We start from the raw sequence: 25,736 nt of genomic DNA on the forward strand, positions 1-25,736 counted from the left end.
GAGCAATGGGAGAGGCTGACAGGAGAGAAACTACAGGAAGGTTCTGTTTGGAGGCTCAGGCAGGGACAGCTGGGAGACAGTATGGCCTGGTGGCTTGGGCAGGTTTTCCAATCAGCCTCTTCCAAGATGCTGTTACACAACTCTGAGCCCGATCCTCCTGGCCCAGAGGTAAGGACACTACCACCATTTCCTGGTGGGCTAGTGGAAAGAAGGGAAGATGTTCTCCGTCTCACTCACATGGAAACTCCATGAGCTCCTCCCACTTACTGTCTACGGTGGGGATGGAGGAGACAGAGCAGATGGAAGCGGGGTTCGGGATATAGGGACTGCCATTCTAAAGGAACTCACCTGTGTTGGTGATATTAACAAGACTCAATACACAGTCTCTAACACAAAGCTGGTGGACGTGAACATTACCCAGAATATTAACATCTATAATTGGATGACGCAGACCCCAATGTACAGAGTTAAGTCCTGGATATTAATAATGGCTGTGTGTACGAGAAATCACGTCTCAATTTTTTTTTGAAGTAACAACAAAGAGGATTGATGAGGGCAATGCAGTGGAAATGATCTACATGATCTTCAGTAAGGCGTTCAACAAGGTTCCCCATGGGAGACTGCTTGGCAAGGTTAGATCTCACGGAATACAGAGAGAACTAGCCATTTGGATACAAAACTGGCTCAAAGGTAGAAGACGGAGGGTGGTGGCGGAAGGTTGCTTTTCAGATTGGAGACCTGAGACCAGTGGGGTGTCACAAAGGATCGGTGCTGGATCCACTAATTTTCATCATTTATATAAATGATCTGGACATGACTATAGGAAGTATTGTTAATAAGATGACACCAAAATTGGAGGTGTAGTGGACAGTGAAGAGGATTACCTCAGATTACAATGGGATCTTGATCAGATGGTTGAATGTGCTGAGAAGTGGCAGATGGACTTTAATTTAGATAAATGTGAGGTGCTGCATTTTAGAAAAGCAAATATTAGCAGGACGTATACACTTAATGGTAAGGTCCTTGGGAGCGCTGCTGAACAAAGAGACCTTGGAGTGGAGGTTCATAGCTCCTTGAAAGTAGAATCGCAGGTAGATAGGAGAGTGAAGCAGGTGTTTAATATGCTTTCCTTCATTGGTCAAAGCACGGAGTATAGGAGTTCGGAGGTCAAATTGCGGCTGTACAGAACATTGGTTAGGTCATGCTTGGAATATTGCGAGCAATTCTGGTCTCCTTCCTATCAAAACAATATTGTGAAACTTGAAAAGGGTCAGAAAAGTATTACAAGCATGTTGCCAGGGTTGGAGGATTTGAGCTACAGGGAGAGGATGAATACACCGTTTTCCCTGTAGCGTCAGACCTTATAGAGGTTTATATAATCAGTCGGGGCATGGATAGGGTAAATACACAAGGTCTTTTCCCTGCGGTTGGGAGGAGGTATGATAGGAGGGGGGAGACAGAGGGGGGTGTCCGAGAGGGGAGGGTGACGGTTATTTTGTAGATCTACAACACAACCCTGTTCCTGTTTTCTCCCCATCCCCTTCAATCCCTCTGATGGGCTCAGAACAAGTGCACAGACCCTGGAAAGTAGAGCTTCAGGGTGATCAAGTGATGAAGATTGCATTTGGGACGCTGACTTTTATTGGTCTGTGCACTTATCAATAAATGGACCTGGGTTCAATTCCACTGTCCTGGATTCATGTCTGTGGCCACAGACGCACCTGTCTCTGACCCTGACTTCTGGATTCCCTGTCACTATAGCTCTGCCATTCTCCTTCCTCCTGTTCTGTGCAGCGGAGCTCTCTGTGGGGTCATGGACCTGGTTGTTGCTGATTTCCCCTGAGAGGCCACCCCACCTGTTCCCCCCATTATAGAATCCCAAGCGGTGCACAATATCTGTTTGAGAAGCGGAACGATCACTGGGGAGTCCTGCACTTCCTTCCTGAGCCTTTTGCTTGATCTGATGGTCACCCATTCCCTTTCTGCCTGTGTAACCCTCACCTGCAGTGTGACTAACTCACTAAACGTGCCATCCATAACATTCTCAGTATTGCTCCACAGTGAGTCCACTCTCAGCTCCAGGTCTGAAAAGCAGTTTCCCAGTAGCTGCAGATGGACACCCTTCCTGCACACACAGCCGTCAGGGACACTGGAAATGTCCCTTATTTCCCACATTGTACAAGAGGAGCATACCACGGGTCTGAGGTCTCCTGTCACAACATCTCTCTAGTTTCAGCTAGTTACTCCCATTAGGAGAATTTAAATGAGCTAGAAATCTTCCTTCTCTTCCAACATTTCCATTATAATCAAAAGCCCCGATCTTTACTTATGCTGACATTTTATACTTTAAAAACTGTTTAAAAAAAACTCAGCAGGTATCGCTTACAACTTGGCTGTTCCCATTGGGACCATGTGAGTTGCTGAATGGCCTGAACTAAAACTGAAGCTGAGTTTCACCTTCTCCCTGTCCCACCTCCCTCTGTTTACACCCAACTCCAAAACACACTCATTGAGCCAAGCAGCCCTCAGTGCAGCCCTGTCATTGTCATTGTCTGCTCACACCTACACTGCCCTCAGCCTCCTGTACTGTTCCAATGCATCTCAATGGGAGCTCAGAGACAGCATCTCATCTTTCAATTCAGCCCTTTGTAACCCCAGAGACAACATGGACCTCAGCAGTTTCTGAATGAACAGACAGTTGGGAGAACCTGGAACATTCCACCCGAAATGCTGCTGGAATTTGAGTCCATGAGGAATTTTAATGAGAAATTTGCAGGAGATGGAAAACGAGGAGTTTACACGTTAACATCATTAAGTGGCTGATTGGGTCGAACTCTGACAGTTCCTATAATGAGACGAGGTGTAATTTGAATAAATCTGTGCTCCCTCTCAGGCCAATGACACCTTCCACAGCTGCAGGGCCCAGAACAGAGCACATACCCCAAGGGTGATCAAACCATGAATTTGAACATCTTTCTGATTTTGCTTGACAAAAATATTGGAGATATTTTCCCACAGACAGAACAGACAAACCTTTCTCCTTGCACAGTTAAATGCCAATGGTATTCAGATCCTGATGACCCTGCTGATGACAGAAAATGGCTTTTGAGATCCCTTTCTCAATTAATATCCTATAAAATGAACTCACAAAACAAAGCTCACAGTCAGTGCAGGCTGAACAGTAAAGACAAATATTTCTCTTGGAATGTGTTTGACGTGTAAATGCTCCTCTTCAAATCACCCCGACCCCACCCAGGAAGAAGTCATGTCCATGTGCCTCACTGTACCTTGGCCCCAAATAAAGATAGCGGCCATAACCCAGAACCTATCACTGCCTGAGGGCCACAGCCGTTTTCCCATGTGCTGTAAACGTGGGACCAAGAGCTTCTAATTAAGGCCGAAATGTAATTAAACCCTCCCAGCTCTAAACTGGATCCAAGTGATCTGTCCTGTTTCCTCTTCCTGCACACACCATGGGTCATTCTAGGTCCAGTGACCCTTCCTCAGAAACGAAGGCAGCTGGGAAAAATAGAATTCCTACAGTGTGGAAACAGGCCATTCGGCCCAACAAGTCCACACCCACCCGCTGAAGAGTTTCTCAAACAAACTCATTCCCCAATCCTATTATTCTACATTTCTCCAGATTAATGTACCTAACCTATACATCCCTGAACACTATGGGAAATTTAGCTTGGCCAATTCACCTAACCTGCATATCTTTGGACTGCAGGAGATAGGGGTTAAAGAGTAAATAATAGGTGGGGACAGAACCCAAAAGAGACAGTAACATTTGGAAAGATAAAAGAGTGGATAACAATCTGGCTGGGAGGGTGCATACTGTTAATGGAGGGGACAGGAACTTGAGTCTGGCAGCATCTCAGTGGAGGTGCTGAAAATGGCAGCTGATGATCTGCGTTCTGCTGCAAAACAGACCCTGAGCTTCCAGTTGCCTGTCACTTTAACCCACGAATCTGTTGCCTGGCCAACGTCTCTGTCTCATGCTTACTGCAGTGTTCCAGTGAAGCTGGCAGAGCACTCCAGAACATACCAAAATGCCCCATATTTCAAGGACTGCAATTTCCCCTCTCACGTGGTCAACAATACCCTCCAGTGTATCTCCACCACTTCCCGCACCTCTGCCATTGAACCCCACCTCTCCAACTGCAACAAGGATAGAACCCCCCGCCCCAACCTCACCTTCCACCCAGATACAACGCATCATCCTCCGCCATTTTCACCATCTACAATCAGATCCCACCGGAGATATATTTCCCTCTCCATTCCTTTCAGCATTCCACAGAGACCATTCCCTGTGAATTCCTAGTCAGATCCATGATCCCCACTAACCCACCCTCCACTCCCAGCACCTTCACTTGCCAATGCAAGAGGTGTAAAACCTGTGCCCACACCTCCCCCCTCACCTCCAAAGGACCCTTCCACATCCAGCAGCGATTTTCCTGCACATCCAAACACCTCACCTATCATGGCCTTTGCTTTCGATGTGGTCTACTCTCCACTGGGGAGTCAGGACACCAACTTGCGGAATGTGTCAGGGAACATTTCTGGGACGCATGCACCAACCGACCCCACCATCCTGTGGCCGACCACTTCAACTTCCCCACCCACTCCGGCAAGGACATGCAAGTCCTGGGCCACCTCCACCACCAAATCCCAGCCACCCGACGCCTGGAGGAAGAAAACCTCATCTTCCACATTGGGACCCTTCAACCACAGAATCAAGGTTTCCTCATCTCCCCTCCCCTACCTTATCCCAGATCCAGCCCTCCAACTCGACACCACACTCTTGAACTGTCCCACCTGTTCATCTTCCTTTCCAATTATCCCCTCCACCTCCATCTACCTATTGCCTTCCTAGCTCCTTCCCACCAACCCCACACATCCATCTTATTTATCTCTCAGCCCTCTTACTACCCTCTTCCCCCTCCAATCCCGGCAGTTCTGATGAAAGGCTTATGCCCAGAACATCGATTCTCTTGCTCCTGAGATGCTGCCTGACCTGCTGTGCTTTTCCAGCGCCACACGTTAACGCAAGCTGGAAGAACAACGCCTCATCTTCTACTTGGGGACCCTGCACACCTCTATCCCCAGTATCAAATTCAATAATTTTAGGTCCTGAACTCTCCAATGTCCTAGCACCCCAGCATCTTAACCCACACACAAGGCCTTGTTATCATATAGCCTACCATTACACATTACCTATAGTTAGCCACTAACAGTCCCCATAAACAGTTATTCACCCTCCCCCAGCCAGATCGTTATCCACTCCTTTGTCCAACTGCTCCCATCTCTTTCATTGGAATCTATCACCTCCTATCATTTACTCCTTAACCCTTCCTTCTGCACATAAACCAACATTTCTTTTCAGACACATCAGTTCTGAGGAAGGGTCAGCAGATCCAAAATGTTAACTCTGATTTCTCTTCACACATGCTGCCAGACCTGCTGAGCTTTACCAGTACTTTTTAGTTGTTGTGAGAGATTTACAGTATCCGCAGTTCTTTTGGTTCTAATTTACCAGGAATTTCTAATTCAAGTCTAGCAGCCTAAAACCGTGTGTTTATAAATACTCCCAGTCCGTACAAACTCCATCTCCCTCCCAGTCTCTGCTGTCTCTCTCACTCCCTTCACATTCACTGAGTCACCCACAGTGACACTGCACCTGCACAGCTCATGGTCACATGTTGGCCCATTGGACCCACCCCTCATTCACTCCCATTGGCTGGAGGATCACACCAACTCTCCTATTGGTCTGAAGCTGCCATCAATCACCCGGACCCCATTGTGACATGATGGCGTGCTCCTCCCAGGATTATTGGAGGCTAAAGGGTGACCTTATAGAGGTTTATACAATCATGAGGGGCATGGGTAGGATAAATAGACAAAGTCTTTTCCTTGGGGTGGGAGCGTCCAGAACTAGAGGGCATAGGTTTAATATAAGAGGGGAAAGATTGAAAATGGATCAGTGGGTCAACGTTTTTCATAGCAGGTGGTGCCAGTATGGAATCTTCTGTCAGGGGAAGTGGTGGAGGTTGGTATAATTCGACCATTTGGCATCTGGATGGGTGTATGTATTGGAAGGGTGTAGAGGGATGTGTGTCAAGTGTTGGAAAATGGGACGAGATTAGGTTAGATTATCTGGTCAGCATGGACTAGTTTAACCAAAGGGGTTGTTTTCATGCTGTACATCTCTATGGCTCTGCACTGGCATGAGCTTCAACATTCAGTGAAAGGGGGCAGTATCACAGAGTAGAGGGACTGGGGGCTATTCAGCCCATTGGGGCTGTACTGTCTCCCTCTGGAGATGGTGCCAGTCTATCCCAACTCACCTCCCATTTGCCTGTAGTCCTCCAAATCCTTCCTTAAAAGAAGCTAAATTGCAAATTTGTTTTGACAATAATTGCTGAATCTGCATCCAGCTGTCGTTCAAACTGATCCAGATGCTTAGAACTGAAAAAGTATTGCTGGAAAAGCGCAGGTCAGGCAGCATCCAAGGAGCAGGAGAGTCGATGTCTCGGGCATGAGCCCTTCTTCAGGAATGTCGAAAGTGTGTCGAGCAGGCTAAGATAAAAGGTAGGGAGGAGGGACTTGGGGAGGGGCGGTGGAAGGAGATCAAGGGGAGGGTGATAGGCCGGAGTGGGGGTGGGGCCGGAAAGGTCAGGAAGAAGATTGCAGGTTAGGAAGGCGGTGCTGAGTTTGAGGGATTTGACTGAGACAAGGTGGGGAGAGGGGAAATGAGGAAACTGGAGAAACTGAACTCACAATTGTATCAACCACTGAGGTCTGCACCTGCCATATGCATTCTTTTGTTGAAAAAAGAATTATTCACTGGCAAAGATACTGTGGAAAATTTAGTCCGTTTAGAGAGCAGCACATTGTCAGGGATTGGGCAGCAGAGGAAAATTAACTTACAAAAGGTCTGTGAAAGTAACAGTAAAACACTGAACAACCCAAACACCCTGTTTCCCAAGACTCCCCTCCCGCTCCACCAAAAGCATGCAGGTCCTAGGCCACCTCCACTGCCAAATCTCAGACATCTGATGCCTGGAGGAAGAACGCCTCATCTTGTGTGTTCGGATCCTCCAACCACATGCGATCAATGTGGATTTCACCAGTTTCCTCATTTCCACTCCCCCCACCTTATCCCAGATCCAGCCTTCCAACTCGGCACCGCCCTCTTGATCTGTCCTACATGTCCATCTTCCTTCTCACCGATCAGTTGCTGCCTGACCTGCTGTGCTTTTCCAGCATCACACTCTGTCGTTGAAAACACCCTGACTCTGACACTCTGTAAATCCTGCCCTATCACACCCTGCCAGGGAAGGCTGCGCAAGCATTCCCCCTGCAGCTTGCCCCTCACAAAGTTGGCTGCCACAGACGTGTCCCGCGGATCACTGCCCCCAATAAAGATGGCGGCTCCTACTCATGTCATTCACCATTTGAAGCATTTTCCAGTTTGCCACAAACACGGGCCTGGGATTTTCAGATTTGTGTTTTCCGATGTGCACTAAGTTCTGTAAAATGTCTCAGCCCGTTCCATTAAAATTTCTTTCTCTTCCTGATCAATATGCCTTTCCTTAACCGTGCCCTGCACCTTCACACGTTTCCAGTGCCTTGGTCACAACAACATCGTGCAGCCAGTGAAGCTGATCATGTGGTTGAGTATAGCTACGCCCCTCATTCACTCAGATTGGTTGGAGGACCAACCAGCATTGTCTGGTCCTCCAGCCCCGTCGCCATCGTCTTATTGGTTCTGCGCTGACATCAATAATCGGAGGCCCATTGTGGGCTGGAGCATGCTCATTACTTCCTGCTTTTGCTGCTGTTCATTAGGTATGAGAGAGAGAGAGAGCTCATCCCTGTTTCTCCTGATGCCAGACAATAACAACAACTACCTGCATTGTATGGAGCCTTTCACACAGAAATCTCCTAAAGTGCTTCACGAGTGCTGGAAACGTTGATAAAAAGAACTTTAAGATACATCTTTGAGGAGTATAGAGGGGGTTACGAAGGATATTGAAGAGGTTTTTTTAAGATTAGATTGCTTAGACAAACCGTCCAAAGTGCAACCCACCCAGACCCATTCCCTTACATCTAACACTACGGGCAATTTAGCATGGCCAATTTACCTAACCCACACATTTTTAGACTGTGGAAGGAAACCCACCCATGGAGAGAATGCGCAAACTCCACACAGACAGTTGCCTGAGGCAGGAATAGAACCTGGGTCTCTGCCACTGTGAGGCAGCAGTGCTAACCACTGTGCCACCCATCTGCAGCTCTGTCCTCTGCAGCTCCAATCATGGAGTGATGTGTGTGGGGAACAGCTTACAACGGAGACAGTTAGTGGCTAACCATAGTTTAACAACCCCATGTCCTAGCCCCCTACCCCACACACCCGGCCTTGTTCTCACAGCCTGTTATTACACACTACCTCTGGTTAGCCACTAACAGTCTCCATTAACAGCTAGTCACCCTCCCCCAGCCAGATCGTTATCCTTTATCCAACCGTTATTCTCGCACTATCCCCACATATCCTTTACTCCTTACATCCTTCTCCCACCCCTACCTTCTACATATAATCCAACATCGTTTCTTTCAGTAACATCAGTTCTGAGGAAGGGACACCGAATCTGAAACATTAACTCTGATTTCTCTTCACAGATGCTGCCAGACCTGCTGACATTTTTCTGAGCCTCCTGGTTGTTGTTTCTGATTTACAGCATCCGCAGTTCTTTTGGTTTTAATTTACCGGGGGTTTCTAATTCAGGTTTAGCAGCCTCTGTCCCAGTCTCTGCTGTCACTCCCACACCCTTCATACTCACCAAGTCCCACCCTCACAGTGACAATGCCTTTGCACAGCACATGGTCACATGTTGTCTTGCTGGCCACACCCCTCATTCACTCCCATTATTTGCAGGACCACACAGACTCTCCTCCAATTGGTCTGGAGCTGCCGTCAATCACCCGGGCCCCATTGTGAGGTGAGTGGTGGGATCCTCCCTCTCTCTGCCCTGGGATGAGCTTCATCATTCACAGTGAATGGGGGCAGTATCACAGAGCACAGGGGCTGGGGGCTATTCAGCCCATTGGGGCTGTACTCTCTCCCTCTGGAGATGCTGCAAATCTGTACCAATTTTCCTCCCCTTTGCCCACAGACCCCCAAATCTCTCCTTAAAATGTAAAATTCCAAATCTGTTTGAGAATAACCAGCTGCCATTCAGAATGTTCCAGATGCTCAGAACTTAGTGAGTAAAATAGTGTTCACGTTTTCACCTTGTATTATTTGCCAATTACTTGAAAGTAGTTACTAAAAATTGTGACAGTGTTAACAATTCCTCTCTTTCTGCAAATTCAATATCTTGGAACCAAATCTGCACCAGGTCGAAATCACTGCTTCACTTTCTCAGCTCCAAAGACAATTATCTGTGCTTTAGTTAGCTCTCTGCAAAAAAAGGAACACATCTTAATTTATTAATTTCAAACAGATGTACAGCACAGAAACAGTCCTTCACTCCAATTCATTCATGCCAACTAGGAATCCTGAACTACTGGAGTCCCATTTACTAGCTATTAGCCTATATCCATCAAAACCCTCACTGTTCACGTACCCAATCGGATGCCTTTTAAAAGTTTTAATTGCAGCAACCTCTACTACTTCATCTGGCAGCTCATGCCATCCACACACCACACTCAGCTTGAAAACGTTGCCCCTTAGATCCCTTTTCAATCTTTGCCCCCTCAACCTAAACCCATGTGCTCTAGTTTTGGACCAAGCTTATCCTTATCCACGCCCCTCTAGATGTTATAAATCTACATGAAGTCACCTCTCAGTCTTTGACTCTCCAAGGAAATTAACCCCAGCCTATTCAGCCTCTCCCTGTAGCCCAAATCCTCCAATCCTGGCAACATTTTTGTAAATCTTGTCCTTTTCAAGTTTCACAACATCATTCCCAGAACAGGGAAATTCAAACTGAAAACAGAATTCCAGAAGTGGCTTAATCAATGCCCTGTCCAGCCAGAATATGACGTCCCAGTTTCTGTATTCAATGCATTGACCAATAACGGAGAGCGTTAATGGAGTCCCATTTGCCAGCGGTTCACCCTTATCCCTCTAAATCCTCCCTCTTCATGTACCCAATCAGACACCTTTTAAATGCTGCAATTGTACTAGCCTCCACCCCTTCCACTGGCAGTTCATTCCATACATGCAATGCCCTCAACATGAACAAGATGCCCCTCAGCTCCCTTTTAAATCTTTTCCTCTCACCTTAAGCCTGTACCCACCGAACTTGGAAAAAAGTCCCTGACTGTTCACCTTATCCATGCCCCTCATGTTTTTATAAATCTTCATAACATCAACACTCAGTCTTTAACTCTCCAGGGAAAATAGTCCCAGCCTATTCAGCATTTCCCTATAGTTCAAACCGTCCAACGTTGGCAAAGGCCTTGCAAATGTTTTCTGAAACCTTTCAAGTTTCTGAACATTATTCCAAGAACAAGGAGAGTGGAACTGAAAACAGAATTCCAGAAGGGCTGTAATCAATGTTCATGACGTCACAATGGCTGCATTCAATGCATTGACCAATAACGGAGAACACACAAAACACTGCCTGAACTCACCTGCCTACTTGTGACTAATCTTTTCAAGGAACTATGAAATCCATGGTCTCTTTGTTCATCAACACTCCTCAGGACCTTACCATTAAGTCCTGCCCTGATCTGCCTTTCCAAAATACAACAGCTCACATTTATCTAAATTGAACTCCGTCTGCCATTCCTTGCTCCAATGGCCCATCTGATCAAGATCCTGTTGTATTCTGAACTAACCTTCTTCACTGTCCACTACACCTCCAATTTTGGTGTCTTCTGTAAACCTACTGACCATACCTCATATATTCACATTCAAGTCATTTATTTAAGGGCCCAATATCCATCCTTGCAGCACACTGCTGCTCACAGGCCTCCAGTCTGCAAAGCAACCCTCCATTATCCTCTGTCTCCTACCTTCAAGGTAGTTTTGTAATGGCTTGCTCTCCCTGCATTCCATGTTATCTAACCCTGCTAACCAGTCTGCTTTGTGGAACATGGTTGAATGTCCATATAAACAACATTCACCGCCTGGCTTAAACAATTTTCTTTGTCACTTCAAAACACTCACTCAAGTTAGTGAAACACGATTGTGCATGTACAAAGCCACAGTGACTCTCCCTGATCATTCCTTACCTTTCCAAATGGATGGATATCCAGTCCCTCAGAATCCCTTCCAACAACTTGCCTGCCACTGACTTCAGGCTCACTGTTCTCTTGTTCCATGGCCTCTCCTTACCACCTTTTTTAAAATAATGGCACCTCACCTTTTGCTATCAACGATACAAATACCTCAGGAGAGGCCCAACAATCACTTCCCTAGATTTCCGGAAAGTTCCAGGATACACCTGATTAGGTTCCAGGGCATTATCCACCATGATGCGATTTAAGACATGTAGTACCACTTCCCCTGTAACATGGACATTTTTCAACTTACCACTGTTCATTTCTCCAAATTCACGAGGTTCCATATACTTCTCCAGTAAAACAAATGAAGTGAAATATTTGCAAATCTTTACCACCCTCTGTGGTTCCATAGACAGCCTTGTTGACCTTTAAGGGGTCCTATTCTCTGGTCCAGTTAATCTTTTGTCTGTGATATATTTGGTTAATCTCTTTGGATTCTACTCCAGGACATCCCAGAAAGGCCTAATACAAGGACCGTAATTTTCCTCCGATTTGATCAACACATACCCTCCAACACATACCCTCCACTTCCCGCACCACTGCCTTTACCCCACCCCTCCAGCCACAATAAGAATATAACCCTGCAGTCTTCACCTTCCACCCCAATAATCTCCAGATACAGCACATTAACTTCTTATTTCGGCTCCCTAAAGTCAGACCCCACCACCAGAGACATATTTCCCTCCCCACCTCTATCTGTGTTCCGCAGAGACCATTCCCTCTGCGACTTCCTGTTTAGGTCCACATCCTCCCGCCAACCCACGGTCCACACCCTTGACTCTCCCTTGCCGCCATGGGACATGTAAAACATGCGGCCACTCCTCCCTCTGACCAAGACCCCAAAAGGATCTTTTCACTTCAGGCAGAGATTTGCCTCCACATCCCAAAACCTCATCTACTGCATCTGGACATTATAGGGAATTTAACATGGTGCACCATCTAACCTTCACATCTTTGGACTGTGGGAGCAAACTGGAACACTTGAAGGAAAACCTCACAGACACTGGGGAGAATGTGCCAAAGTGAACACGGGCAATTGCCCGAGTCTGGAATCAAACCCAGGTCCCTGGTGATGAGGAAACTGCTCTAACCACTGAGCTACAATACTGTGGGATCTTTGGTGCTGATGCGCTGCCCCACTGATACCTCAGTCACTCACCCTGCCTCATTTCCTAAGAGGCAGTGATGATGGAGTGAAATTATCGCTAGACAGTTAATCCAGAGACCCAGGTAACATTCTGGGGACCTGGGTTTGAATCCCATCACGGCAGATGGTAGAACGGGAATTCAATAAATATCTGGAAAAAATAATCTAGTGACGACAAAGAATCCATTGTCAATTGTTGGAAAAACCAATGTGGTTCACTCATGACCTTTAGGGAAGGAAAATGCCATCCTTACCTGGTCTGGTCTGCATGGGACTCCAGACCTATAACAACGTGGTTGATTCTTAACTGCCCTCTGGGTAAACGCAGCAATAAATGCTGGCCGAGCCAGTGACAGCCTCATCCTGTGAATGAATAAAGGAAACAGGTCAGGTTTTGTTCCTTCTCTAGTAGGTACATCCTACAAACTGAATCTAAAATGTTCTCGTACATACTGAACAAATACCTTTCCATCCAAGCCCTTAACACTACATCACTCCGAGGCCATGTTGCTAAAGTTAAAACCCTTTATCATTGCATCCATATTATTCTTATAGATAACAGATCTCCTGGTAAAATTGTGTCTCAATTCCCTGCTGACTATTGGGAGAGAGTCTATAATACAATCCCAGTAAGATGGTCATCCCTTTCTTATTTCTCAGTTCCAACCAAATAACTTGCCTGGATGTACTCCCAGGAATATCCTCCCGAAGCCCAGCCATAATGTTATCTCAAATCAAAAACACCTCTCTCCCTGCTCTGTTGGCCCCTTTCTATCCTTGCTGTAGCATCTATACCCTGTAACATTAAGCTGCTAGTCCTATCCATCCCTGAGTGATGCCTCGGTAATTGCTGTAATATCCCAGTGCCACGTTCAAAACCATACCCTGAGCCCACCTGCCTTCCCCGTCAGGTCTCTTGCACTGCAATAAATGCAGTGTAACTGGTCCGTCGCACCTCATTCTGTGGCTTGCTCTTGCCTGCCTTGAGAGTCTGACCGGTGAACAGTACCAGGCTCAGACTCACCTCTTTTCTCACTATCTCTTTAGGATTACCCTGACTCCCTCACTGGTTTAACGCCCCACAAGTGGCACTAACAAATCTCCCTGCTCGTCAGGACCCCATGCTTTCCCCTTCCTATGCTATTGGTACCAATGTACAATGACCTCCCACTGGTTATTTTCCCTTTTGAGAATATTCTGCTCCCTCTGTGAGACATCCTTGACACTGGCACCAGGGCAGTACCACCCCATTCTGATCTCTCACTGTCAGCTGCAGAAACAGCAGGCTGTGCCCCTGACTAGAGAGTCCCCTATCACCATCGATCGTGTGGAACCGGATATACCTCACATTATGTTAGAAGCCAGTCTCAGTACCAGTAACTTGGCTGTCAGTGCTGCTTTCCCCTGAAAGTTTGTTACGACCCACATTTTCCAAAACAGTATACTTGTCTGAGATGGGGATAGCCACAGGAGACTCCTGCAGTACCTACCTACCCCTCCTAGCTTTCCTGGCAGTAACCCATCTACCTGACTGTATCTGCAGTATCCTGCAATCCTGAGACTGCCGCCTATCACACTCCCGGGCTCCTGTCAATTCCTCACTGCCTTTAATCACTCCTCCACCAATCCATGCGATCCAATAGGATTTGCAATCACACTTGCTGCAGACAATCATCAGGTTCATTGAAACTCTCCCTAATCTTCCGCACCCGACAGGAACAGCACACCACTCTACAACAGGCCATCTCTCCGCCTTCACAACCTACAGACCAAGACAAAGGCACAGTCTTACTGCTCGAAAAATACTACCCGAGAATAACTTAATGCTTACGTTTTATATCTTAAACATTTAATCAAGAGACCGTAAGACATTAAAAAGAAATCCTCACCTGACTCATGATTGTAGATTTAATAAAATAAAACTGACTAAGATTGATGTTTGAAGAGACTGAAACGCACTGAGCTGATCCCTGGCTCTGAGTACTTCCAAGGGGGAGGTCTCTCTGAGGGCAGCTGTGAAATGTCACTGTTTCTCTTCTCTGCCCACTCCATTTCCAGAGAGGTTTTTAACTTCACAGCAAGTCAGCTCAGAGAGGTCACTGCTTGGTTTTATTCATTGGGGGATGCCTTTGCTGCCCAGACCAGTATTTATTGGCCACCTTTACTTGTCTTGGAGAAAGTGGTGGTTAACCGCCTCCCTGAAATGCTGCAGTCCATGTACACCACAGTGATGTTTGGACAACAGTCCCCCTCTGGCCCCACAACCCTCCCTGTCTCTGTAATCCCCCTCCGGCCTCACCACCCTCCCTGTCTCTGTAATCCCCCTCCGGCCTCACCACCCTCCCTGTCTCTGTAATCCCCCTCCGGCCTCACCACCCTCCCTGTCTCTGTAATCCCCCTCCGGCCTCACCACCCTCCCTGTCTCTGTAATCCCCCTCCGGCCTCACCACCCTCCCTGTCTCTGTAATCCCCCTCCGGCCTCACCACCCTCCCTGTCTCTGTAATCCCCCTCCGGCCTCACCACCCTCCCTGTCTCTGTAATCCCCCTCTGGCTTCACCACCCTCCCCGTCTCTGTAATCCCCCTCCGGCCTCACCACCCTCCCCGTCTCTGTAATCCCCCTCCGGCTTCACCACCCTCCCCGTCTCTGTAATCCCCCTCCGGCTTCACCACCCTCCCTGTCTCTGTAATCCCCCTCCAGCCCCACAACTCTCCCTGTCTCTGTAATCCCCCTCCGGCTTCAGAAATTACATGTCCGTGGCATAAGATTTTTATTTGGATTCGTTTTTGTTTAATAAACCACCTCCCCCCTCCACAAAAAAGTGACATATTTCACCCCCAAACAAATTTCTGTTGATTGCCCTTTTGGAGAGGCCGACACATGGACACCGCAGTATTTTATCTCACATTGTACACATAGAATGATGGAACTTGCTTTTAAATATTGCTAAAAAAGGAAGGCAATGGCTTAATGGTATTCCTGCCAGATGATTGAAATGTACAGTGTTCCGAGGATTAGGGTTAGAATCCCAACATGGCTGATGGCAGCATCGGAATCCAATACAATCTAGAATGAAAAGGCGAATGATGACCATGAAACTATTGTCGATTGTTAGAAAACCCAACTGGTTCACTAATGTCCTGTCGGGAAGGAAACTGTCATCCTCACCTGGTCTGGCCTACATGTGACTCCAGACCCACAGCAATGTGGTTAGCTCTCAACTGCCCTCAGGAAAAATACATTAAAAACTGTTAACAAATACCCCACAGGTATCACTTAAAAACTGGCTGTTCCCATTGGGACCATGTGAATTTCTGAACGGCCTGAACTAAAACGGAGTTTCAGCTTCACCTTCTCCCCGTCTTCCCTCACTCTGTTTACACCCAACTCCAGAACACTCTCATTGAGCCAAGCAGCCCCCTCAGTGCAGCCCTGTCATTTTCATTGTCTGCTCACACCTACACTGCCCTCAGCCTCCTGTACTGTTCCAGTGTATCTCAACGGGAGCTCAGGGACAGCATCTCATCTTTCAGGTCAGCCCTTTGTAACCCCAGAGTCAACATGGACCTCAGCAGTTTCTGAATGAACAGACAGTTGTCAGAACCTGGAACATCCCACCTGAAAAGGTACTGGAATTTGTGTCTAAAAGGAGTTTTAATGGGAAGTTTGCAGGTAATTGAAAATATCAAGTTTACAGGTTAACATCATGAAGTGGGTGATTGGGTCTAAATCTGAGAGTTCTTACAAAGAGACGAGGTGTAATTTGGATAAATCTGTGCTCCCTCTCAGGCCAATATCTCCTTCCTCAGCTACATGGCCCAGAACAGAGCACACACCCAAAGGGTGATCCAAACATGAATTTGTACATCTTTCTGCTTAACAAAAATATTGGAGATATTTTCCCACAAACAGAACTGACAAACCTTTCTCCTTCCACAGTTAAATGCCAATGATATTCAGATCCTGATGACTCCATTGACTGTAAAAACTTACTTTTGAGATCCCAACCTCAATTATTCTGATTTACTATCCTATGAAATAAATTGACAAAACAAAACAGAATATAAAGACATACCTTTCTCTTGGTTTGTGCTTGATGTGTAAATGCCTCTCCTAAAAATCACATGCCCCCCTCCCCCATACCAGAAAGGGGACATGTCCATGCCCCTCACTGTATCTTGCCCCAATAAAGATGGCGGCCATATCCCAGGACCTATCACCGCCTGAGGGCCGCAGCCATTTTCCCATCTGCTGCAAACGCGGGATTAAGAGTTTCTAATTCAGACTAACGACCTGTACAGAGTGTAATTAAAACTTCCCAGTCTAAAGTGACTCATTACCTCTGTCTCTGAGGCCACTCTCCCCTTCCCTGTTTGCCTCTCCCACATTCACCAACAGCCGAGTCACGTGACACTGCACAGGCGGAGTTACTGGTGACGTGTCATCCCACTGGCCACGCCCCTCATTCACTCCCATTGTTTGGATGACCAGCTGGTTCCACTTCGTCCACCAGTCCCACCTCCTTTTCCTATTGGTGGAAAGCTGCCATCAATCAGCTGGACCCCATTGTGAGGTCAGTGGTGGGATCCTCCCCCTGCCTGAATCAAACCCGGAAGGTGGATGGATGGTGTCAATCAGGAACAACAAGCAGGAGGTGCTGGGAAAGCTCAGCAGGTCTGGCAGCATCTGGGAACAGGAATCTGTCCAGTGGCCCTTCCTCAGAACCGATGGGAGCTGGGAACATTAGAATCCTGACAGTGTGGAAACAGGCCATTCGGCCCAAAAGTCCACAGCGTCCCTCCGAATGGTATCCCACCCAGACCCATTCCTCTACACTATTACTGTATATTCCTCCTGACTAATGCACCTCACCTACACATCCCTGAGCATTATGGGAAATTTAGCTTGGCCAATTCAACTAACCTGCAGATCTTTATACTGCAGGAGATAGGGGTTAAAGAGTAAATAATAGGTAGGGACAGGAACATTTGGAAAGACAAAGGAGTGGATTACGATCTGGCTGGGAGGGTGCATAGCTGTTAATGGAGAGGACAGGAACCTGTGTCTGGCAGCATCTCAGTGGAGGTGGTGGAAATGGCGACTGATGATCGACGTTCTGCTGCAAAAACAGACCCCGAGCTTCCAGCTGCCTGTCACTATAACACACCTGGCCAACACCTCTGTCTCATGCTTACTGCAGTGTTCCAGTGAAGCCAGAACATACCAAAATACCAAATATTTCAAGGACTGCAATTTCCCCTCCCATGTGGTCAATACCATCCAATGTATCTCCTCCACTTCCTGCACCTCTGCCTTTGAAACCCACACCTCCGACTGCAACAAGGATAGAACACCCCGCAAGCTCCCCCCACCCACCCCAAGTCCTTACCTTCCACCCAGATACAACACATCAGCTTCTGCCATTCCCACAAGCTACAATCAGACCGCACCACCAGATTTTGAAGGGGTTTGACAGAATAAATACTGATGTGTCTGAGGGTAAATACTGAGGGGGGAGTCTGAAACCAGATTCTGAGCCAGTCACAGAATCAAGGGTTCTGTTTCGGATTCATCACATTTAAGGCAACACAGACACGGGTAAGGGGTTTCAGTAGCAATGGAGCTGGAGTGAGGAGGGGACAATCAACGTTTAAGAGATTGGAATTCCTGGTGTTTGGGATTGTGTAAACGTCTAATCAGAAGGTCAGCTTCGCGTCAGAAACAACTGCAATATTGTGAAGAGTGAACTGCAATATTGTGAAGAGTGCAGTTCTGCTGTATAGTTCTCAGTGAGAGGGAGGGGCTCAGCAGTAAGGGAAAGGAATTGGTCAGGCAACGGGTTTAACCATGACAATGTTTCATTGGAGGAAACTGCACCTAATCGAGTAGTGGGAATGTGGTTAGCAGCTTGATAACTGAGTAACAGTGGAGTAATGGAGAGGGATGACGGGGAGGGAGAGCTGGGCATTGTCAGTGTACATGTGAAACCCAACATGGTGTTTTTGCACAATGTCACCTCCTGTCAGTATGTAGAGGAGATACAAGAGGGGCCAAGGATAGATCCATGAGGGACACCAAATGCAAGGAATTCAGAAAGGAAAGGGAGAGTGGAGATGGAGCAGGATTTTTCAACAACCATGAGGTCAAATATTAGTTTTTCACAGAATGGGAGAGAAGGACATAACCAGAAAAGACAGAACAAGGAACAATATCTGTGAATCGGTGACGGAGACTGATGAGGAGGGGGAGAAAAGAGAGTTGGAAACTCTATGGTTTACTGAGATGAGGGTAAAAGGGTCAAGATGAGCTCTGATAAGGCTTGACCGGGATTGGAGAAAGTTTGGACAAAATCCGGGAACACCACGTGAGGCAGTTTGACTCAGTGGGAGGGAGGGAAGCAGCAGATCGGATTGTCTCAGTCTTAGTGACAGAGAAACTCCATGTGCTCCAAACTCTTGTTGTTGGAGAGAAGGATGGAGGAGACAGGATGATGGACAGTGTTTCACAAAGAAACAAAACCTGGGTAAGTGATATTTAAAGTGAGTGAACAAACCTAATGTATTTAACTTTTACCCAAAATATTAAAACCAATGACAGAAATCCTGGTTCGAATCCCAACTTGGCAGATGGTGGAATCTGAATTCAAGAAAAAATAACTGGAATTAGGAATCTTCTAATCTCCATGGAACCATTGTCAATGGTGGAAAAATATCCTGCCAACCCGACAGTGGCCCAGCCAGCTACTCACTGTATTAATCACTGCAAAGTCTCAACAACGGAATGAAACTGGATGGACCACTCAGCATCTGACAAGGCACCAGAAAATACAACCACAGAATCAGCCCTCTCGATGGTGCAACGTCCTCCAGACTAACATCTGGAGTTTGGTGTCAAAATGTGCAGAGCTGTCTCACAGACCAATCAAGGAACAGCCTGACATACTCATACTCATGGAATCAACTCTTACAGACAATGTTGAAAATGTGTTGCTGGAAAAGCGCAGCAGGTCAGACAGCATCAAAGGAGCAGGAGAATCGACGTTTCGGGCATGAGCCCTTCTTCAGGAGCCCTTTTACAGACAATGACCAGATACCACCATCACCATCCCTAGATATCGAGAGTGTGGTGATGGAAAAGCACAACAGATCAGGCAGCATCCGAGGAGAAGGAGAATCGACGTTTCGAGCCTAAGCCCTTCATCAGCCTGACCTGCTGTGCTTTTCCAGCACCACACTCTCGACTCTGATCTTCAGCATCTGCAGTCTTCACTTTCTCCTGAAATCTCTGGATATGTCCTGTCCTACCAGCAGGACAGACCAGGCAGAGGTGGTGGCACAGACAGGGAGGATTTGCCCTCTGAGCACTCAGCATTGACTCCGGACACCAGGAAGTCTCATGGCTCCTGCTGATTACCACGCTCCGTCCTCCCTTGGCTGATGAATCACTTCTCCTTCATGTTGAACAACATTTGGAGGAAGTACTGAGGAAGTAAAATGGTGTCAAACGTACTCTGGGTACAGGATTTCAATCTCCACAATCGAGACTAGTTCTGCAACAGAATTACTGACTGAGCTGGTCAGGTCCTAAAGGATATAGCTGCTCAACTGAGTCTGCAGCAAGTGGTGAGGGAACCAACAACAGGGAAAAACATACTTGATCTCATTGTTATGAACTGACCAGCTACAGATACATCTGTCCATGACAGTATCGGTACGAGCGACCATTGCACATTCTTTTTGGAGACACAAGTCTTGGCTTAAAGTTGAGAAAAACTTCCATTGTGTTGAGTGACACTATCACCGTTCTAAATGGGACAGACTTTGATGAGATGTAGGAACGTAAATTGGATCTCCCTGAGGCACTGTGGGACATCAACAACAGCAGAACTGTACTCCAGCACAATCTGTAATCTCATGGGTTTGTAAATCCTGCTCTCACCCATCACGAAGGACAGGAAAGGAGGGCATGCCCAGAGCAGCACCAGGCATAACTAAAAATGAAGTGCCAACCTGGTGAAGCTACCAAACAGAACCATCTGCATATCAAACAGCATCAACAGCAAGCAACAGAGTTAAGTGATCCCACAACCAATGGATCAGATCAGAGCTCTGCAGTACTGCCACACCCAGTTGTGAACGGTGATGGACAATAAAACAACTCACTGCAGGAAGCATCACAGATATCCCCACCCTTACTGATGGAGGGGCCTCACACATCCATGCACCAGATAAGTCAAAAGCATTTGCAGCCAGAAGTGGGATGCTCCATCTCAGCCTTCTCCAGTGGTTTCCAACATCACAGATGTGAGTTTTAAGCCAGTTTCATTCAGTTTGAATAACATCAAGAAGTGGTTAAGTAGTGCAAAGGCTACGGGCCCTGCCAATATCCTGGCAATAATACTAATGCCTTGTGCTCCAGAACTTGCCACCCGCCAAGCCAAGTACCGCTCCAGCACTGGCATCTACTGACATTGTGGAACATTGCCCAGGCATGTTCAACAGAAAACACAGGGCAATCCAACCAAGCCAATTTCCCTCCGTCAGTCCACACTCGATCAGCAGTAAAGTGATGGAAGTTGTCACCAACAGGGCTACCAAGCAGCAGCTGCTCAGCAACAGCCAGCTGAGTGACACTCATTTCAGGCTCCACCATGGCCACTCAGCTCCCGATTGTGTTACCGCCTGATTCACAACCTGACAACCAGCTGAATCCCAGAGGTGTGGTGAGGTCAGGGGGACAAGACCACTATTTCGAGCTGATTCTAACATTGTATTAGCTCATATACTCTCATCCACCTTGTGTTATCTCCAGACTTCCTTATACAAACACACTCCTGGCCAACTTCCCACATTCAACCTCCCTGTTATCTCAAGAAAAACTAAATCTCTGCCCAAGTACTTCCTCGTACCAAAACTTGTTAATCCATCAAAAGGCTGCTATTCATAATCAACAACGTAGAGCCACAGAGATGTACAGCATGGAAACAGACCTTTCGACCCAACCTGTCCATGCCGAACAGATATCCCAACCCAATCTAGTCTCACCTGCCAGTATCCGGCCCACATCCCTCAATTTAAAATTCTCACCCTTGATATAATTCCTGGTTGTGACCATCCCTAGCTCGCTGCATCACACACCCTTTGAGACCTCGACAACCCATTCTGTTTGAGACTCCCAATGACCTGTTAATTCATTACCTCACCTGGGTGGCTGCTTTTACAGTTGCCAAAGCAACAAGGTCTGAAATTCACAGCCAAAACCTCACAGGTCTGCTTTCCTCCTTTAAGACATTCCTCAAAACCTACTTCTCTGGCCTTGTCTAAAGTTTCCAATAATAGTTTTGTGAAATTATAAGCATGATAATAAAACTACAAACTGTTCCTGATTTGGACATTATCTTCAAATCATCACTGTTGCTGTAATGAATAATCTGTAAAGTCTCTTACCCAACCACATTGTGGGAGCACCTTCACCACACAAACTGCAGCTGTACAAGAAAATCAAACATCACCCTCTCCCCAGGCAACAGGGCTTTGGCATTAACCACTGGGATCTGTGGATGGAGAAACATAGTTGATGTTTCAGGGAGTGCAAAACGGATTACAGGGAACGAAAATGATGCAGAATTTAGAGTCAGAAACGGAAGGAAAATACACTTGCTCATCGGAAAAAAAGAATTCTTGACTGTCAAAAATTTTCCAGAAAAAAAATTAATAAGCAGCACACGGTCAGGGGCTGGGCGGCAGTGAAAAATTAACGTATAAAAATGTCTGTAAAAGTAATAGTAAAATACACCCATTGTTCGAGATTGAGGAAGCTAGACATTAACAAAGTGGTCATGAGGGAGCCCAGCGATGAAGCAGAACAGTATAAGCTGTTATGATCCCACAGTCATAGAGATGTATAGCGCCGAAACAGACCCTTCAGTCTAACTCATCCATGACAACCAGATATCCGAACCTAATCTATTCCCATTTGCCAGCACTTGGCCCATATCCCTGTAAACGCTTACTCATCATATCATGTGCCTATTTAGACGCCTTTAACAAGTTTTATCTGTACTAGCCTCCACCACTTCCTCTGGCAGCTCATTCCACCCACTGCATGAGAGTTGTCCTTTAGGCCCCTTTGAAATTTTATCCGTTCATCCTAAAGCAATGCCTCTACTTCTGGACACCATCACTCCAAGGAAAACACCTTGTTCATTTACTCCATTCATGCCTCTCTTGATAGTATAAACCTCCATAACATCACAGGTCAGCCTATTGCACTCCAGGGAAAACAGCCCAGCCTCCAACCTCAAATCCTCCAACACTAACAACATTCTTGGAAGTCTTTTTTGAAACCTTTCAAGTTTCACAGCACCCTTCTGATAGGAGGCAGGCCAGAACTGCACACAATATTCCAAACGTGGCCTAACGAATGCCCTGTACAGCAACATGACCTCCCACATCCTGTACTCAATGCTCGAACCAATAAAGGAATATAAACTGAACACCTTCTTCACCATCCTATCTGCCTGCAACTTGACTTGCAAGAAACTATGAACCTGCAGTCCAAGGTCTCTTTGTTCCGCAAACGTCTCCAGGGCCTGGCCATTCAGTGTATAAGTCCTGCCCTGATTTGCTTTTCCAAAATGCAGCACCTCACATTTATCTAAATTAAACCCCATCTGATCAATATCTCATTGTAATCTGAGGTAACCTTCTTCATTATCCACAATACCTCCAATTTTGTATGACCTGCAAACTCATTTCCGATACCAAATCATTTAAATGAATGACAAAACAAATCCAGAAATAAACATCCATTTCTCTGAGTTTGAATGTGCTCTGTAAATCCTGCCCAATGACTCTGTACCACAGAAAGGCTGCACATGGGCCTGGCAGCGCCTTGCCCCCTACAAAGCTGGCAGTTCCGCATGTATCCAGTGAATTCTTGCCCCGAATAAAGATGGTGACGCGTACACATACCTGCAGCCACACTGAGGCAATTCCCTGTTTACTGAAAACACGAGACTGGGACGTTACAAAATATGTGTTTTCCGATGCGCACATTGTGTTTGTAAAACCTCTCCACTCACACAGAACCTCTCTCACCTCCTGCGGTTCCACAGACAGCCTTGATTTTTGCAGGTACCTATTCTCTGCCTGGTTACTCGTTTGTCCTTAGTGTGTTTGTACAATCACTTTGGATTCTCCTTAAACCTATTTCCGAAAGCTATCTCATATCCCCTTTTTGCCCTCCTGGTTTACCTCGAGTATACTCCTACTGCCCCTATACTCCTCTAGGGATTCTCACAAACACAGCTCTCTGTACCTGCCAAATGCCTCCTTCATTTTCCTGACCAGGCCCTCAATTTCTTTCGACAGGCAGCATTCCCTACACCTACCAGCCTTGGCCTTAACAGGAACATACTGTCTATATACTCTCATTGTCACAGGCCTGTGGAGGCAATAGCAGATGAGGACAGAGAAACAATCATTCCCAGTAAAGAGGCAATGTTGGGAAAGATAACCGCCTCAAGGTAGCTGGGTCTCCTGGCCCTGATGGAATGCATTCGAGGGACTAAAGGAGATGGGGGGGAAGAATAACAAACTCGTGATAATTCACTAAAATTTGTTGGATTCTGGGATGGTTTTGACAGACTGGAAGCTGCAAATGTGGTGCCACTATTTTTCAAAAAGGACCTGTTAGCTTAACTTCTGTAGTCGAGAAAATGCTTGAATCTCTCAAGGAAGTAGTGGTGAGATATCTGAGTAGAAATTGTCTCATTTCGCAGACACAGCATGGATTCATGAAAGGCAGGTCACATTTAATGGATTGACTGGAATTATTTGAGGATACGACGAGCGCTTTGGACAAGGTAGACTCGGTGGATGTGGTGTACCTGGATTTCCAGAAGGTATTCGATACGTTGCCACACAAAAGGCTGCTGTATAAGGTAAAGATGCACAGCATTATGGGTAATTATCATTGATACAGGATCGGTTCACTAACATAAAATAAAGAATGGGGATAAATGGGTGTTTGGATTAGTGTTGGCACTACAACTGTTTGCAATTTACACAAATGTTTTGGAGTTGAGGACCAAGTGTACGGTGTCAGAGTTCACATTTGATACAAAGATGAGTAAAGCAATGACTGCAGAGGCCACTGTCAGTCTGCACAGGGATAGAGAGAGGTTACGTGAGTGGGTAAGGATCTGGCAGATGGAGTACAATGTTGGGATATGTGAGGTCATCCATTTTGGTCGGACTAACAGCAAACTGGATGATGAAATGGTGAAAACATGCAGCAGGCTGCTGTACAGAGGGAGCTGGGTGCCCTTGTGCATGAATCACAGGAAGCTGGTTTGCAGGTACGGCAGGTAATTAAGGCAGTGAAGGGAATATTGTCCTTCATTGCTAGAGGGATGGTTATGCTGCAGCTGTACAGGGGGCTGGGGAGGCCACACCTGGAGTACTGTGTACAGGTTTGATCCCCTTACATTAGCAAGGATGTACTGGCACTAGAGGGAGTGCTGAGGAGGGTCACTACTTTAAGTTGAGAAGGTTGGCGTATGTGGAGAGATTGAGAAAACATGTTTTATACTCATTGTAATTTAGAAGAATGGGATGTTGGATAGGAAACAAATAAAATTATGAGGGGAGGAGATATGACAGAAGCAGGGAGGCTATTTCCACTGGGGACGGGTCCAACTCCAGAGCCTCAAAATAAGGGGGAGCAGATTTAGGACTGAGATCAGGAGGAGCTTCTTCAGCTTAAGGGTTGTGAATCTGTGGCGTTCCCTGCTGACTGCAGCATTCGAATGCCTTTCAGGCAAAATGTAGATTTGTGAACAGGAAAGGAATTAAGGGTTATGGTGGGAGATCGGGAATGTGGAGCTGAGGCCATGAAAAGATCAGCCCTGATCTTATTGAATGGCAGAGCAGGCTTTAGGGACCAGGTGAAAGTTCTTGCCTTGTGCCATCAAAATTGGCCTTTGTCCAATTCAGAACCTTAACTTGTAGATCTGGTCTATTATTTTCTGTAACTATTTTAAAACTAGTAGAATTATCAGAGAATCCCAACAGTGTGGAAGCAGGTCATTCAGCCCATCACATTGATATGGACCCTGAGAGCCTCCACACCTTCCCCAGTAACATTGCATTTCCCAGGGCCACCCAACCTACACATCCCTGAACATTATGGACAATTCAGCCTGGACAATCCACCCAACCTGCACATCCCTGAACACTGGACAATTCAGCCTGGATAATCCAACCTATCCTGCACATCTTTGGACTGTGGG

General features: G+C 46.6%; 1 long non-coding RNA gene across 2 annotated transcripts in view; it reads right to left on the reverse strand.

The window, feature by feature from the left end:
- The window catches only part of LOC132813970 (uncharacterized), a 36,119-nt gene that overhangs the window by 4,816 nt on the left and 5,567 nt on the right, over positions 1 to 25,736 (reverse strand). Inside the window, exons 1-2 of one of the 2 annotated variants that reach the window (XR_009644247.1) lie at positions 9,295 to 9,456; positions 3,034 to 3,085 (exon numbers count right to left, since the gene is read on the reverse strand). This is a non-coding gene — a long non-coding RNA (uncharacterized LOC132813970). Of the gene's footprint in view, positions 1 to 3,033; positions 3,086 to 9,294; positions 9,457 to 12,696; positions 12,806 to 25,736 lie in introns of those variants that run through there. The other variant, XR_009644248.1, reaches the window with a different exon arrangement.

The sequence above is a fragment of the Hemiscyllium ocellatum genome, unplaced genomic scaffold, assembly GCF_020745735.1.
Source record: "Hemiscyllium ocellatum isolate sHemOce1 unplaced genomic scaffold, sHemOce1.pat.X.cur. scaffold_600_pat_ctg1, whole genome shotgun sequence".
In the NCBI taxonomy this organism is placed as follows: Eukaryota; Metazoa; Chordata; class Chondrichthyes; order Orectolobiformes; family Hemiscylliidae; genus Hemiscyllium; species Hemiscyllium ocellatum.